This window comes from Columba livia, chromosome 2 (assembly GCF_036013475.1).
Source record: "Columba livia isolate bColLiv1 breed racing homer chromosome 2, bColLiv1.pat.W.v2, whole genome shotgun sequence".
Taxonomy (NCBI): Eukaryota; Metazoa; Chordata; class Aves; order Columbiformes; family Columbidae; genus Columba; species Columba livia.
The window spans coordinates 134,334,548-134,350,861 of record NC_088603.1 but is presented as its reverse complement, the minus strand read 5'-3'; the positions used below and the strand labels follow the sequence as shown (position 1 = coordinate 134,350,861).

The 16,314-nt window shown below is 38.1% G+C and overlaps 1 long non-coding RNA gene across 1 annotated transcript; it reads right to left on the bottom strand.

Moving 5' to 3' along the window:
* Window positions 1–411: 411 nt before the first annotated feature.
* LOC110355609 (uncharacterized) lies at window positions 412–16,209 on the bottom strand. The gene is made up of 4 exons (XR_002408395.2): window positions 15,508–16,209; window positions 13,666–13,758; window positions 3,741–3,774; window positions 412–855 (listed from the first exon to the last, which is right to left on the bottom strand). It is a non-coding gene; the product is annotated as an uncharacterized LOC110355609 (long non-coding RNA).
* Window positions 16,210–16,314: the final 105 nt, after the last annotated feature.

Below are 16,314 nucleotides of genomic sequence, written 5' to 3'. Positions count from 1 at the left end.
TGAAATTGTGTGACTCCAGAACAACCCATTGTGGCATGGTAGAAAGCACATACAATATTCCTTACCTAACCAGCAAGGGATGACATTTAAAACAAAATGAAACAAAACAAAATGAAACAAAACAAAACAAAACAAAACAATTATCTACAAAGTCTCATTTTCCTTCATATTTCAAGGGACTTTCTTGCAGGTCTCTCTCAGTGAACGTCTACAGTAACCTCATTGTCAAATACAAACTGTGGGATGGATTAATAGTAATACTGGAGTGTATTTACAAATGTCTTTAAATTTTGTTCATATGAGGAATATACCAATATAACTTTCTCTCACTTGTAATTTTATTTGTAGACCACTTATTAATTTTGACAAAACAATCACTTTTTTTTTTATATTCACCAACTGAGTAATGAATCTTTTCCTATACCCATCGGCATATCGGGAAATTTATTTGAAGAATTGTGGAGATAAGTAATTTGGCTTATCAGGTAACATGGGAAAGCTCTTCATGTGATAGGACAAGCATGCAATAGGACAAGCAAGGGCATGCAAGTGATAGGACAAGAGGAAATAGCTTCAAGTTGCATCAGGGGAGGTTCAGATTGGATATTAGGAAAAATTTATTCACGGAAAGGGTTGTCAGACATTGGAACAGGCTGCCCAGGGATGTGGTGGAGTCACTATCCCTGAAGGTGTTTGAAAAGTGTTTAGATGAGGTTCATAGGGACATGGTTTAGTGCTGGAGTTAGGTTAGGTTATGGTTGGACTCGATGATCCTGGGGGTCTCTTCCAACTGAAATGATTCTATGAATCCATGTGTCCAGAGCTGCAAAGCAGCTTATGGCTGTAACAAATATCCTGCAAGATAAATAAGAGAAAAAATGGCTTTACACTTCATTGATACATGTAGTTGATGTTACAATTTCAGTGACATCTAGATTTTTTATCAACTAAAATATTTTTTTTCTTTTGTCACAAAGCAAACAAAAATCAGCTGTCATTTGATCTCATTCTTGATTTAATTCCTTGAGCCAAGAAAAACTGTGTCCAACTTGTTTCCAGATTAAATTGCATATGTAGAAATGTTAAGGGTGTGTTTTTTACCTTTCTCTGCTGTTGTAAATTTTAATCACATTAAATATACTTTTCGGGCTATGCTATTAAGAGAAATGCTGAGTACATAAAAACATATAAGAAAAAGTGTGTGGCAGTGGGGGAAATAAAAACAGTTCAGCATCTAAAGAGATCACAGATTGAATTCTATCATTTTATATACCATAAGATCTCTTTCAGAAATGGGTATCAGACAGATAATGCTGTAATTCTATAATTTGAATGAAGCCATCATCTAAACTTCAAATGTTTTTTCTTATGAGACTTATCTATCTGTTGTATATGCTGTTCCATTTAGTTGAAAGTGTGATTATAAGTTAGACTAGACAAATTGACTTAAAGTATTATTGTATCCTCAGTTGGAAGCAAATACTGAAACTCAGCTACAAGGCACTAAATTACTAAGCACCTTCTTCCCAAATGAGGTAGATCAGGTTCACTTCAACCACCGTGGGAAAAATAAGCTGAACTGACAGTGACGTCTCAAGTCCCTTTACCATAACAAGAAGTATTTGTCACATCATATGCAGTATAAGTAGCTTTATCTTTTACAGGATGGGAACTCTCAATTGAATTCAGCTGGAATGCACAAACACAACAGACTATTTGGAAAACATCATTATTTCCGTTTCTATATTTGGTATATTTTCAAGGAATGATGCAGTGTGTGAAGTATATAAAATAGTGTATGGTGGGGTGAAGCTAAAAAATAATGTATTTTTTTGGAACTGTCTGCCCAAAATATTAAAAACTCTCAAGATTTATTATGTGGGCTGTCCCATGCTCCTTCCAACTGAATAAACATAGACTCTTGTAAGAAAAGTAATCCACTAGTTTGAACATCACCAAATTTTTGAGCAAGATCTAAGCAGTAGCTGATAATTGTCTACATATAAGAACCAAACTTTCTCATTAAGTTGTTTCATATGGTCAGTTCTTTTCAGAGTCTTTATGTTGCCTGATAAATATGTTCCTAATAGGAATTAATTGTCAACTATATCTCTCTGAGACTTAATATATGTTCAAAGTGGCTGAAAATAAGCCACTGGCAAAACACAAGTATACAAATTGGTGGATTTAGGTCAGTTTGAACACTTCCTAATTTGGAGACTTCAGGTTCTTTTGTTAGGTCCTGCAGTGATGCTGCACCCAACAACCTTCCTCTGTTTCTTCTTTTGCCTCCTCCTCTTCTCATTATCATCCTTAGGAACTGGAAAGTCCTCCAGCTTTCAGGGAGCTGGAGAAGACGATTATAACTGCAGTGGTTTAGTGTGCTGCCACCCAGCCTTCACACAATCTGAAGGCAATACAGCTTCTATTTTAGCAGATACCAGTTCTTCCTGGAATAAGAAGGAAAAGTGATTTTTTTTGCAGATTTAGGATGTCAGTGTACCAGCAGGAACAAATTAAAAAAATAACCTCGGTAGAGGTACCCTCTGAGTGAACCGGCACAGCCATAACCGGATCACTCCTCTGAAGTTCATGGGGATACAAGCTAAGGATTTTTTGTCTGCTGTGTAGAAATGAGGTCTAAAAGTCATTAGAAGTAAGGAGCTTTAGAACAAAAGAATGAGGAAACAGATGAAGGACTGAGCTTTATGTCTATAATTTTAATGTCTGACAACTGTCTTTAATTCAGCTGTGGTGCTAAAGAAGTGCCTATGAAATTACTTCCAGTATGCCAAAGCCAAAAAAGCAACAGAGTGGGTGATCTGTGTATGTATACCAATACATAGGCATACATGAACACATAAAATATAGCTAACCATATTAATTAGTGGTTTTTAAAGCCACAAACATGATGTACCAAATGATGCACTCTGTGACAAACGTCAATGCTGCTCAAGTGCATTTCTCCTGGTGGAAAACATCTTGTTGCTGCTACAAATAAAAACCTGTGAGTCTGACATAGCACAGAAATTGAGAAAGTGCTGTTGTCCCCTCTCAAGTTCCTAATCTTTCCTGTAGTGTTCTGAGAAGAATCACGCCAGAACTTATTTTGCTCTTCCAGTTATGGTGCAACTGCTCAGCTTTAGCTATTTCTCCCAGAGGCAGCAGATGGCACTTTTCAGCTGCCCTACTTGGATACTTCTCAGTGTAGAAACAATATAAGAAAAAAATACAATGCTTATAAAAACCAAGGACTAGTATGCCTGTGAAAATACTTGACAAACAGGGGTTTTAGAAGAAAATTCTTCTGTACTTTCAAATTGGCACCATCATAGGAGACTGAGGCCCGGAGAGAAGACAAAAGCTTTATTTCAGGAATTTTTTTCCTCGAGAAAAATTACTACGTAAGTGAAAGTCAAAAATGTCCCTCACAACATGAATAAAATATCCAATTCATCTGCTTTAATTAAACAAGTTGTATCATTATGTAAATATTGCCAGTTTTACTCAATTTGGTGTATACAATTTGGTTCTATACAGGAAACCTGTATGTTTCTTTGCTACCAATGTTTTCATCTGGAAAATCACTTTAAAATATGCGATAGCAGAGCAAGTATTTATGCAATGTAAAGAAGAATAGTGTCATGTTCTTACCTCTTACAAAACAGTTTAGCGTGATGTATTTTCTCAGGAAAAAAAAAAGGAAAATAAATGTACATTTTGTTCCTAGTTCTGCTTACCAGTGTGTGGAGATGTTGAGTCTACAGCAATCGTCTGAGAGAGGGAAAAAAAAAAAGGAAGGGAAGTTAAATGTCAGTTTTTATTTTTAGGAAGTCAGGAATACCATGCTTTCAGATCAGTTCAATTGTTGTGAGTAGATTAGATCAAAAGATGTTCTACTTTATGTATGTGTGTGCAAATGGGTTTAAATACTTTTAAAAAATATACTCCATGTGAAGGTAACTGTAAATAGTATTGCTTTCTAAATCTTTACTGTTATACTGGAAGAAATATTGTTTACCACACACAGGTTAATTAGATCATTCTTATTCCGCAAATACTATGTTGTTGAGAACTGGTTGTTCCTATGTAGCCCATTAGAAACACTCCCTGAAGTGCAGTATTCTCTAAAGGGTGACTCCAAGGTGAAGTCAAACAGGCTTATTGTTCACTCCGTCTCTTCCATGCTCATCCTGCTTCCACAGGATATCTTCAGATAGGATATCCGGCACTATATTGGAAAACTGACTTTGTAGTTCAGCAAGTGATGATGTTTCATCTCAGACAGTAGGGATTTCCTGAAATGAACTTGCAAAACTATTGAGAGAAGTACTGCTCCATCCTTCTCCGCACAGTCAAATTGTTATCACTGTAACACTTCTGCTGCCACTTCCCTATGGCTCAAGAACCAGCAGCTCAATGTGGCTCCTACCCTTTTGTCTTAGGGTCACTTAGGACTGTCTCTCACAAGCTGCTTTTGGAAACCACGTTCTGTATTAACCTTGCTTCAAGAGGGGAAAAAACCCTCCACCCAGGGTGCTAGGCTAGGCAATGTTTCACAGATTTTATGGGAACATGACAAGGATGAGATAACTGTGGCGACTTCAGCCTGGCACTGCCATGCCTAGGCTGGGTTTTAACCAGTGATGTTGGGTACTCATGAATTCTGTACCAGTATTCACCTGATAGTGAGTATCATGTAGACTGACATCTCTTATCACTGAGATATTGTGAAATAACCTTCCAGCTCTAACACAGTAAATCATTTGCATTGATACGTGAATCCCCAGGATCTTCCAGTTTCAGGTTCCCTTTGATAATTGACTCAGATCAGTATTTTTTAATAAACAGAGCATTTATCAGTGAATTTGATTTTATCAGGCTTTCTCCAGTAGGAAGAGTTAAGTGATTTTTTGTAAAAACTATAACATAAAATCTTGCATTTTTCACAGACAAAACACAGCGTCTCTGAACTTCTTCTGGTCCTGAAGGAAGACATGAAGCACCTTCCAGAGATTAATGTAGGAAAAAAAGATCATTACTGTGATGAGATTCAAAATCACAGAGGGGAGCTGTTACTTCTGTGACACATCTTAGCCTCCCCATCCCCTGTCTGAATGCAGGGACTTTAAGGTTCCACTGAAGATCATTATTTTTCTCTCTTTCCTTTTCCCTTTTCTGATCTTTTCTTAAACTCCCCTGTTCTCTACAGATGTCAGCATCTTCTCTTTCAGATTGTCTACCTCATTAACATAACCTAGTTAAACTCAGTGCAGGTTGATTTGGTTTTTTTTCAATCTGTGTTAAACCGAAGGTTGGAGTTTTGCCTAGACTGTACCTGTTTGGTTGTTTTTTTTCTCCCAGTTACACCAATTGGCTGAAAGAAACAGATCTCCCTTCAAATCATGCTTTGCTGATGTAGTCACAACAACCTGTTGTCTTCTACTAGAATAACAGAGCTACTAATGTAAATTATAGCATTATTTTAGTATACCAATCATATTAACACTTTACCTTTTTCTTCTGAGAGTTTACTTTGTGTTATCACAAGTTATTTAAAGAGTGTTAAGAATAAATTTTCCTGAGAAATGTTGTTTCCATGCATAATTTCAGTTAAAACTGTAAAACTATAAGACTTCATGTTGATTAAATGGCAGATCATTTGTTTCCGTAAATATGGCCACATGTAATCTATCACAGAAATAGTAATCATCTCCCCATTTAAACTGAGTCTGAGTTCATTTCTCTGGGTAAGTTTTACCTACCTAGCTAGAATCAGGTGTCACTAGCAGCTCCCCTTAAACCTAGACAAAATCTGGGTTAAGTTCAGTTTTCTCAGAGCTGAATGTTGGTATGGATCTCAGGTTTTGTGGGATTTTGACCTATTCTTGGGAATGATAAATATAAACCAGGATATGTCCATATTCTTTTCTGCAGATCTAGCTATAGATATTCCTGCTGGAAGGAGAGGTTTTGAAAAGGACTGTAGGGCAGCAGACTGGAGAGGGCTGTGCCCATGAAGCCTTTTGCACTTTGGTGTGAGAGGTACTAATGTTTGTTGGAATAAGTTTCTCTGTCAGTGCTATCACCCAGCTGCACCATACTGCTGCCCATCCTAGCCCTTCCTGATCCCCCTGAAAAGCTACAGTACGTCATCTCTCTGAGAAAAGCACCATGCAAATTTATAGAATTGTATGGGTTTTTTTGTACTTGGCACTATCTTGTCCTATATTTCAGCTTTTATCTCTTCGCAGATGAGAAAGTATCTTTGTGTCTTCACATCAGATAAGAATAACTTGTTGCTCTTAAAATTGCTGAGCATCTTTCATTACACTTATCAGAGCATTTCCAGAGAGGAAGGAGGGAAAAGTGAGATGAATAAATGTACAAGAACAATGTGGCCCGAGGAACATGTTATTACAGTCACCTTTTACCAAAGTTCACTGTAGCCAAAACAGGGTGTGTAATAAACTTTTATGGGAATTCTGTTTGTTGTTCTGATCTTACCGCAGACCTACAGCTTTGGCATACATGGGCCTAAGCCATGGACTTTGGAACAAGAGCTGAGCCTCTCTCAGGACACACGCTTGTTGTATGCCACGAGCCGTGCTTCGAGGTGGTGGATTCAAATATTTTCAAACTCATATGATTAAAAGATGCACGTGCCAAAAGAGTTTATTTCCTTTCTTCCATTACTATGAGCCAGTGAACGTATTTGAGAAAAGTCTCTCGTGCTTGATGTGTCAGCAGAAATATATTTGAAACATGGCAGACAATTTGGATTTTGATCTTCCAAGGATATTGGTGAACATCAGTGTTCAAAGGGACAAAATTAATTTTTACTGGACACGAGACATGGGAATAGTTGACAATCTCATCATAGACTTCAGGTTTTGGACTAATATTCCACTTCTCCCAGTGAAACACTGTATTGATTGAACCAATTGAAACTGCACTTTAATGACTCCATGCAATATTGCAATTATCCAGGCAGTTAATTTCATGGGACAGTGCTGAGAAGAATGTAGGTTATGTAATGTGTAAGAGTTCTGCTGTTAAAATGAATGTCTACAGCACTCTGTCATGAGGGAGTCACTGTAGATGTATTGTGGCCAGAAGGTAAGGAGCAATGTACTATTAAATACTAGGTATTAAGCTCCAGAGACTAGTGCATAATTATTTTAAGCCATAAAAATCTTGTCATTGCTGAGAGATCATTTGGTGTGCTCTCACTAAGAAAAAATAAAAAATAGTCAGAGAGCCTGTGCTGGATTCTGGCAATTTAGAAAATGATCTGAGTCTGTGTTTGGTGTCCAGCAAGCAGCAGGTTTGGCTGGGCAGTGCTGCCTGCTTTCCCCAGGAGACACACCAGAGAACATGGGGACAAAGCTTGACCCTGGCGAGCTCTGCTGCTCGGGCAGCCCACAAATTACAAACCCTTTGAGATACAGATCAGAAAAACAAACGCGATGTTCCAAGTGCCCTTCAGGCTGCACCTGAGAGAGTGCACATGGTTGATGGCATGCATGTGTTGCCTGTTAATGTTTTCTTTAAAACCTCTTTGAATAATAGTTACAGCTGCTATTAAAGAGAGCTGTGCAAGTTCATTGCCATAATTAGAAGGCCTGATGTGAGTTATCTTCAGTGTTTCTTATTTAAGTGATGGCTGGTTTTGCTAATTACAACTAAACCAGATTAGTATTCCATTAGAGAGAAAAGCACACAGTTTAGCCAAATGCTAGATTACAAGGTGACCTGCACTTGTAGTAACGTAGTCAAAGTACTTATTTTTGTTCTGCTGAATTTGTCATTCATCTTTGGACTTGTTTCAATATAGACCTGTTTCAGTCTTTATCACGTACTCTCAAATCCCTTCCCTTTCCCTTGCTAACGTTGCTGTGTTCATTTCTCACTACAGCCAGAGTGTTTAATAAATGTACCCAAAGTAAATTCAGTTTAGTGAGAAGAGTGACATAACAAGGAATGGGTAGGTTAAATAACTTAGTCTATGGCAACTCTATGGTATATTGAAGTTTGAAGCTGAATTGGACAACAAAGATATGACTTTTGGAAAGAGTCTATGTTAAATTATTCTAGAAAGAACTCTCTGGGGTCAGTATTTTGAAAATGCTCTTTCAGTATTGTTTTGCTTATTGAAGCTTTTTGAGTACAGGCTTCTGGGAGAGAATCTGTTGGAAGTCCCTTCTGATATTAAAGATCACCAAACACAAAGCTAAAAATGCACAGTTATCTTCTGCAATGACAAAGAAAACACATTGGTTGTGCCTGAATGTGCTAATTTCCCTTTGGCTGAACACTAGAGAATCCATGTCCCAGCATCTGGTCTCCTGGTCCCTTGGGCAGCTGGAAGGAGTAGAAAGCCATGCCTGGACCCTGCGGTACCAGCTACTAGGCACTACAGAACTCCATCTTAGGACTGTACTTTGGATAATAACTATATTTAAACAGGATGGAACCCTTTACATGACGATGAATCAGAGCAGCAGATTTTCATCAATGAAAAACAGCCCATTTCACAAAACTGCAGACACTTGCCAGAGAACTCACTGTGATGACTGTTACGATCTTTGCAAGTTGCCTTCTGTGTCCTAAAAAAAGCACATAAGACCAAAGAGAACCTTTTTTTTGTGTTGTTTTTGTTTGCTTGTTTGTGGTATGTTTGTTCATTTTTAATGGTCTTTTTTCATAATCAGACACATCTTTTTTGGTTTTGTTCTTAAACTTGCATTCCAAATATGTTCTGTGGGCATTTATGTCCTTCTCCCTGTCCTTCACACACACACACAGCTCCACTCCCAGTATTTCATGGTACTAATTTTCAAACTTTATAGCCCTTTACAGACAAATGTATGAAAAGCCATTACAAGCCCAGTCAGACACCAAGGCACGTCCAGAATCCATCCTGCTGCCTTCTAGCAAATTTAGCACATTGAAAATCCAGTTGCATTCAGGCTTTGAAAGCCTGGAAAAACAATAGTAAATTTTGTGAATGCAGGTATTAACTGGTATCACTCTTGGCTGAAGGCTGAGTCCTCTAACAATGGGGATGAACCTGAGGGAGTGTGACATTGTGGTTTCCTTTTGGAGTTCCCTTCCCTAACCAAAGGCTTTGGAGTTGAAGGTGGGCTTCAAGACTGAGATTTGAAGAAGAGAAGGAAAAAATAGTGACACATGTCATCTTGTATTGCTTATAATTCATTAACACAGCTATTTGAACAGTAATGGGATCCTTGCTTAGCACTGGTTTTGATGAAAATCTGATAGGACATAAAGCTATCAAAGTCAAGCTTCTTTAAAGATCACAGTTCACTGAGCAACTTAAAAGCTTCAGTAAAACAAAGCACATGCAGCCCTCTATTCTGGTGCTCTGCACAAGATAAACTCCAAATAGTCTCTGCAGAAATAATGGCTTATTATAGCAACTATTCACATCTAGTCACTGGGCAATAGTGTAGCTAATGTAAAGTGCAAGAGGAGAGTAAACTTCACAATTAGCTTTGTCAAGTCAGCTTGTTTAGAGCCTCATCAAAGGAAAGTGTGTCCGACAAAAGGTTTGGCTCCCACACGCAGGTATTGAGGAGAAATGTATATTTGCCCTGACAGAAAGCTGAATGCCAGAGTCTGGGAAGCATGTGAGTCCTGGCATGGCATTGCTTTTGCCTAAGTGGGTGAAAATACAAACTAAAAATACAAAGTTTCCAGAACATCTAGAACACAGAGCAGATGTTTGTGTTCAGAGTACAATATGGTACATGCAGATTGTAATTAATTGGCAAATCCTTAAAGGCCCAAATGTCTCCTAGAAATGTGTGTTTCATTGATTCACAATTAAACTCTTAGATAAAATGCAGTGTAGGTTAATATATGTGATAAACAGTGTTGTCTGTTTATGACATGTGAGGAGTCATCTGAGCAACTGGGAGGTTTTCATCTTCATTATCTGCTGCCATGATTCACAACTGCATGGATTTTAAGCAAGGTCAGACTGAGAAAATCAATTCACAACCTGGATTTTAAAGGGACAAGTGGACAAAAAGATGTGTTTGATGCTTTGTACCTTTCAAACCTTTTGAGAGTTCCAATCTGCAATACTGGATAAATAATTAGATGAGAATGGTTGAACAGAAGTGTGTGCAAAGATGTGCAGGCATCAGTCTAGGAAGGTGCTGAATAATGTTCTGTCAGGTTTAGGAGGTGAGTATATCAGTTTGAGGAACTCCAGAAGAGTTGCAATACAGATGAGCTTGGGAGCATCTTGTGTTTCTGCTGTTTGGGAAACCTCACAGAAATGAGATCCTAGTTTAAACAGGGCGATTGCTGGTTAGTGCAGTGTATATGGGGTTAGATCTTGTAGGCATTGCCTTGGACCCTGCTGCTGATTTGCTGTACGACCATATAATCTACGTGCCTCTGCGTTCCTGTTGAGGAATAAGACCTTTTTACATACTTGTAAGTAGCAAATAAAAAAACCAAAACAACAACAACAACAACAAAAACCACACAAAACAAACAAACCAAAAAAACAACACACAAAAAGTTGTAAACCTACCCTTTTGGAGAATAAAATCTGGAAAAAAATAAATCTGATGCTCCAGAGAAATTAAAAACTGCATATACTTTTGCTCATGCTCTATCTGTCAGGGTTCAGTATTACTTCTCTTGAAATAAAGGAAGTATATGCACACTTACAAAAGCACATATAGGTAGCATGCACCATGTTTATTTAAAAGTAATTCAGAACTGATTTATATTTCTTATACACAATTGGAATCCAAAGAGCCTCAGATCCTGTTGTCCAGTAGTTAATTTACTTTTGTGCTATTCTGTAAATGCTTTGTGCAGTTTGGGTAAAACTGTTAGATCAAAGTGTTTGCCACTGCTGTGGTCAGATCCTTTCATTCACTGTGTGCAGACATCAAAGTGTGTGCCCTTGTAGCCAGAAGGCAATAACTGGTAGCTCAGTGGATGGCAATATTAGATAAAAGGCAAAGAAATAAAAGGTCTTTTATTGATCTGCACAATTCTTTTCAAGCAGTTTTGTTGCATTATTGTTTGATTTCATATCCAGTTTAAAGTCCTCAGTCACGCTGACGCCTTTTGACTGTGTATGTTCAGAATGTATAGTAATGCCCTTGTAGTTTTGTCATTAGTTTAGCAAATGTTTTAACTTCAACAACAGCTGATTATCTTATAGTACCATATCATCAGTTACAATCCAATAATACACATTCCAGAAGGTAATATTTAAATACTCCTTTGTTGGAGGAAAGAACAAGTATAAAATACAGAAAAATCAACAAAGTACTAGCAGACTCTACGTTTTCTGGTAATGCCCCTGACAGTCTGGGAAGAAAAGATTAGATCAAAAGGATTAGGAGACCAAATTACCTTTTACCCTTTTCTCTCGGGTCAGCTAATCTCTACAGGTCAGGGTTCAGTGCAGTGGTGCAGCAGGAAGGAGTGAAAACGCAGGCAGTCAAATTGTGAGGTTTGAACATGCTAAGAAATGTGTGGTCATTAAATGAAAGTGTCTGACACACAAAAAAACAAACCAAACCAAGCCAAACCAAACCAAAAAACAAACAAAACTCACGCTCTTCAACATAAATAACACAAAACTGTATTAAAAGAGCCTTTCCTGTCCTTCCCTCTCAGACAGGTTTGCTTCTGCATTAATTTTTTATGGATATACCAAAGATAACTAGCTGTTTGTAATGAATTTACTACCTGACAAAAAGTTCAGTTTCTGTTCAAAACATAGAACAAACCATATTTTTCAGCAAAAGGAAGAGCTTACTAATAATAGAAAAAATATTTCGATGTAAACATATATTAGCAGATATTAATAATTTAATTTTAACCAAGATAAGCTTAATAGAGAGAAAAAAAACATTAAATGCAACATTTTAAATGCAGGCCACCAAGCCAGAGAAAATCTGTGGCTTGCGCTTGTCTCAAAGAAGATTGCTAGCCCCCACAGTTCTGGGTATCATCAGTTATGTTAAGTTATAAAACATAAAAGACTAGAAAATTAAGAATATATTTTATTATCTAAACTTAAATATATATTCAGCTACATTATTCTCCAGTAAAATGAAAGGATAGTTTATAGCTCATGCAAATCTGTCCAGGGTGAACATGAGCTTTCATTTAGAAAGGAATGGCTGCTGTATTGTGTGACATATTTAAAGAAGGCCCACAGTTCAGGTATGCACTGATTTTATCTAATCAACACCTTTGCTGCCTGCCTGCCCTGCTCAGCTTCCTCAAGCTCTTAAAGGCACCTGAGCAATTCTGGAACTATGCCAAAGCTGAAGATGGGGATGACGTGGGATGGCACAGTGGACCAAATGCACAATCCCTGGTCATATAAGGAGAAGACCCAGAGACACCTATAAACAGAAACCAAATGCAATGAAATTGCACCTTTTCTTACCACCTCCTGAATTCCTTCCAAAACCAGAGAAGATGTCAGAAAAATAATATAACATTTTTACTTGGCACATGACAAGAGAAATCCGGAGTAAATAAATCAATCTCATTGTAAGTGCCATAGAGATGACACTTGAACTATTTTTTTTTTTTTTTTTTAATGAGATGAACAGAAATAAGGTGGATGCAAAAAGGTGATTAAGACTGGAGTCCCTTTGAAGAGGGCAAGAAGTGATGCAAGCTTTTGGGCGGCAGAAGGAAGAAATGTGGCATGGAGGGTGAGAGAAGACTTGGTGCCATGAACCATGTTTGTCACTCTAACTGTCATCCATTTTATGGATGGAGTTGAGCTCTGACTTTGTCGCAGAAGTATCTTCAGAGGTTTTGGTCGGAGTAGTTTCAGTGGGATATGAGAGACAGCTTTCTGGTTTTGCAAAGAAGCTCAGGAACTTCTCAAAAATCAGTGGTGAGAAAAGTACTCACCAATCACCCCAAACCTCTTCAGTAATTTATAAATACACAAAGTATTTATGCTTTCATTTCACACGTCTAAAGAGCAATGCTCCATTTCTACAGAAGCAAGTGGGCTAAAGTTAATTCATGATCCTTCAGAAGTTCTCCGTAGACAATGCCTCCCCTCCCCAGCATGACTTTACTCAAGTAACATTATCATATAATTACCATTTGCCAGGGAGATAATTCCTTTCTAACACACCTTTTTAGTTATGCTCAGTCCAGGCCCAGGCTCACTAGCAGATCAAAACAGAAGCCCCTTCAAACAGTACCGAGGTTTGACTGACAACAGGAACATTCTTGGATTTTGGATTAACAATCACGTGAGAAATAGAACAGGAATTTGCAAGAGGGTTTGTTTGGGGTTTTTGTTTTGTTTTGCTTTGTTTTTTTGAGGATTGCATTAGATTAGTACAAAGCAGATGGCAGGGTAGATGTTGGCTGAGAGCAGTAGAGTTCAATAGAACTATTATCTTTAGGATAAGAACAAGACTAAGGATAGGTTTGACTGACAGGGAAAAGGCAACGATCAGTTGTGATGAGCCTAGATTTGGGAACAGAGACAGATGTGGGATGAGGTGAATGGGCAGAGAAGAACACAGACAGAAAAACAAACAAGCATAGGACCTAAAGCCAAGCTGTCATGTTCACTCTGACACAGCACACTGACTTACATGTTCTTCTGCGATCTCCACTCACCTCTCTGAGTGATCGTACAAGCCTTGGAGCACTCCTGCACTCTCTTTTCTAGCACACTGCTTCAGGAAGCTGGATGAATTAAGGTTCTTGTTACTACAAAAAAAGAAGGAATAATATTTCCATGTTGGACTTTATAGAAACTGGCAATGGGGATGAATATCTGTAAAAGTTTTGGGAAAATCCTTGTCATAATCTGCAAAATGTTTTAAGTCTTTGTGTTTTACCTGCAATCTGAGTACTAAGTTAGAGTATGGTCTTCTTGAATGTGTGTTATTTGATTCTCTTTTTTTGGTTAGAATATATTCACTGAATAATTTTAAAAGGCAAAGAACATTGAATATTATGGAAGGAATACTTAGTTGTTACCCTGCCATATTTTGTCAGTCTTGAAAACCTTACCTCATATTGAAGAACATAGTTTGTTGCCTATATTGCTCTGCATGAGTTTTTCATCCTTATCTTCTCTACTTAGACTTTTATATTTTCACCACTGCCACATGCTTCCTACACTATTTTAAATTACTCTCTTGCTCTATCATTCTTAATAAATTGTATCTAAGCGGGAGTTGTGCCTATTTGAGAACAGACTTATGCCTAATGTATTCTGAAGTAAGTAACACATTGATACTTCCCATGTAAGAACATAATTTTGTATCACCTAAGCAGTTAGTTGGGAAAAGATAAAATTTTCTAAATCAGATTCTCAGCAGAAATATTAGCAAGATGGTTTGTAGCTCCCAAGATTTTCCATTAGACCCACGTAAGATGCTTTATCTGGAGGTGTGAGCCTTATACTGCCAGATCTATCTATCTATCTATCTATCTACCTATCTATCTATCTATCTATCTATCTATCATCTTTCTTTCTTTCTTTCTTTCTTTCTATCTGTTATTACACAATCCGTACATTTTCATAGCTCTTTGGAAAAACAAATACAAAACTAAACATAAAATCTGCACTTCAGTGCATAAAATCCATAAATACCTGTAGGCATAATTAACCATTTATACATATTATGAAACTTATTCTGTATTGAGTGATTTTTTTATTTCATGTAGCCTAACTTCAGGACTTCATTGGAAGATTGCCATGCGATTAAAACCAAAACAAATCAAACAAAAAGAACACAACAGTAAAAAGAATATAAACTGTGGTGAAGGTAGAAATTTCTAAGGAGGACAATTAGAAAGGACATTGGAGTAATAGGAAAAGGTAATTACTTATTTTGCTTGTGATCTGGTGAGAAACACTTGATGGAAGCAACACTGATAGGCAGAAACTGCTAGTAAAAGTTTGAATGTGAAAATATAGTGTCATAATGCATTCAGGAAGGTGAGACAGCTCCCACACATTTAGAGCAGAATTAACTATGCCTTCCAAAGCAGAACAATCACTTATGCCCTGCCAAACATTTAACAGATCATTGTCAAAGTCAGTCCCACAACTGCCTACAAACTTTCACTGAAGTACTACAAAATAGGACATCAGTTTAGTAATAGATGACTGCGGTGCCAAGACTAGGAAGGACAACAGTAAACGGAGATACAACAAGGGAGCACAACTGCGGCTGCCAGAATCAAAACAGTGGAAGAACCAAGTCTCCCATTTCCAAGCATGGACATCTTATAAAGTAGCTACCATAGTACTGCCTTCCCCCAGCTCTCTGCCCTGTCTTTTTCTTGCAGTTTTTATCCCTGCTGCATAGATGACTCAACTGCCCATGCAAAATAATTTAGCCAGCAAAATTTACAGTTTTGTGTCCTTAGGTAACCTGAAATTCATGCAAGCATACCATTTTGAGCCCATCTGCAAATGGTAGTGATAAAGGAGCAGAGCCTTACCTGAGTGAGGGAAAGGAATCACTGAGAGATAGTCAGGAGTAAGGTGCTTCAACCACCCCAAAGCAAGTCAGGCCCTCTCCTGGGAGTTTTCAAGATGTGATGAGCAAGTAGATGTCAAGGAAAACAAAGACATGGAGAAAAAACTTTAACACATGGCAAAACTCATCTTGCTTCCCAAAGAAAGAATTGAAAGATGCAAAATTATAACCAGGGAAAGAACAAAGGTCTACTCCCATTAAAAACCTGTGACTGATTAAAACACTGATTAAATTCTACATAGTGTAAATATATATTTCTGCCATCTTAAAGATGGTCCTAGTAAATGACTCATTTCTGCTTCCAGTCTTTCAGAGTCTGAGCTGTCTATAATGCTCCATGCATGCCTAAACTACACAGCCCGTTTCCAGTTAACTGTTCCTTGACAGACTAGAAAGAAAACCCCTGCCACTCAGTGCAATGCCCAAGGGCTTCTCTATCTGTCATTTGGAGGAGAACGGGCTTCTCCCCCAGCCAGCTCCCGTCCTCTCTTGCCTTGCTGGGAGTGCACAGCTGCCAGAACATGGTGCCCAGAGCTGCAAGCTGTTTCCGAGCAGAGAACAGGCAAGCTCCTGCCAGCACCACTGGTACAGGGGTCGGCTGGAGATGGGCAACAGCAGGAAAATGAGCAGTTCTCCCAGACACCCAGTGCCGTGTTTTGCCTTGGTCTCTACCACCACATAGAGCTCTACTCCCAAGAACCTGTCTTAGAAATGTATTTTGGATGATTGCTGTTGTGGCGTGCATCGATTAAGAGCCGTGAATGCTCAT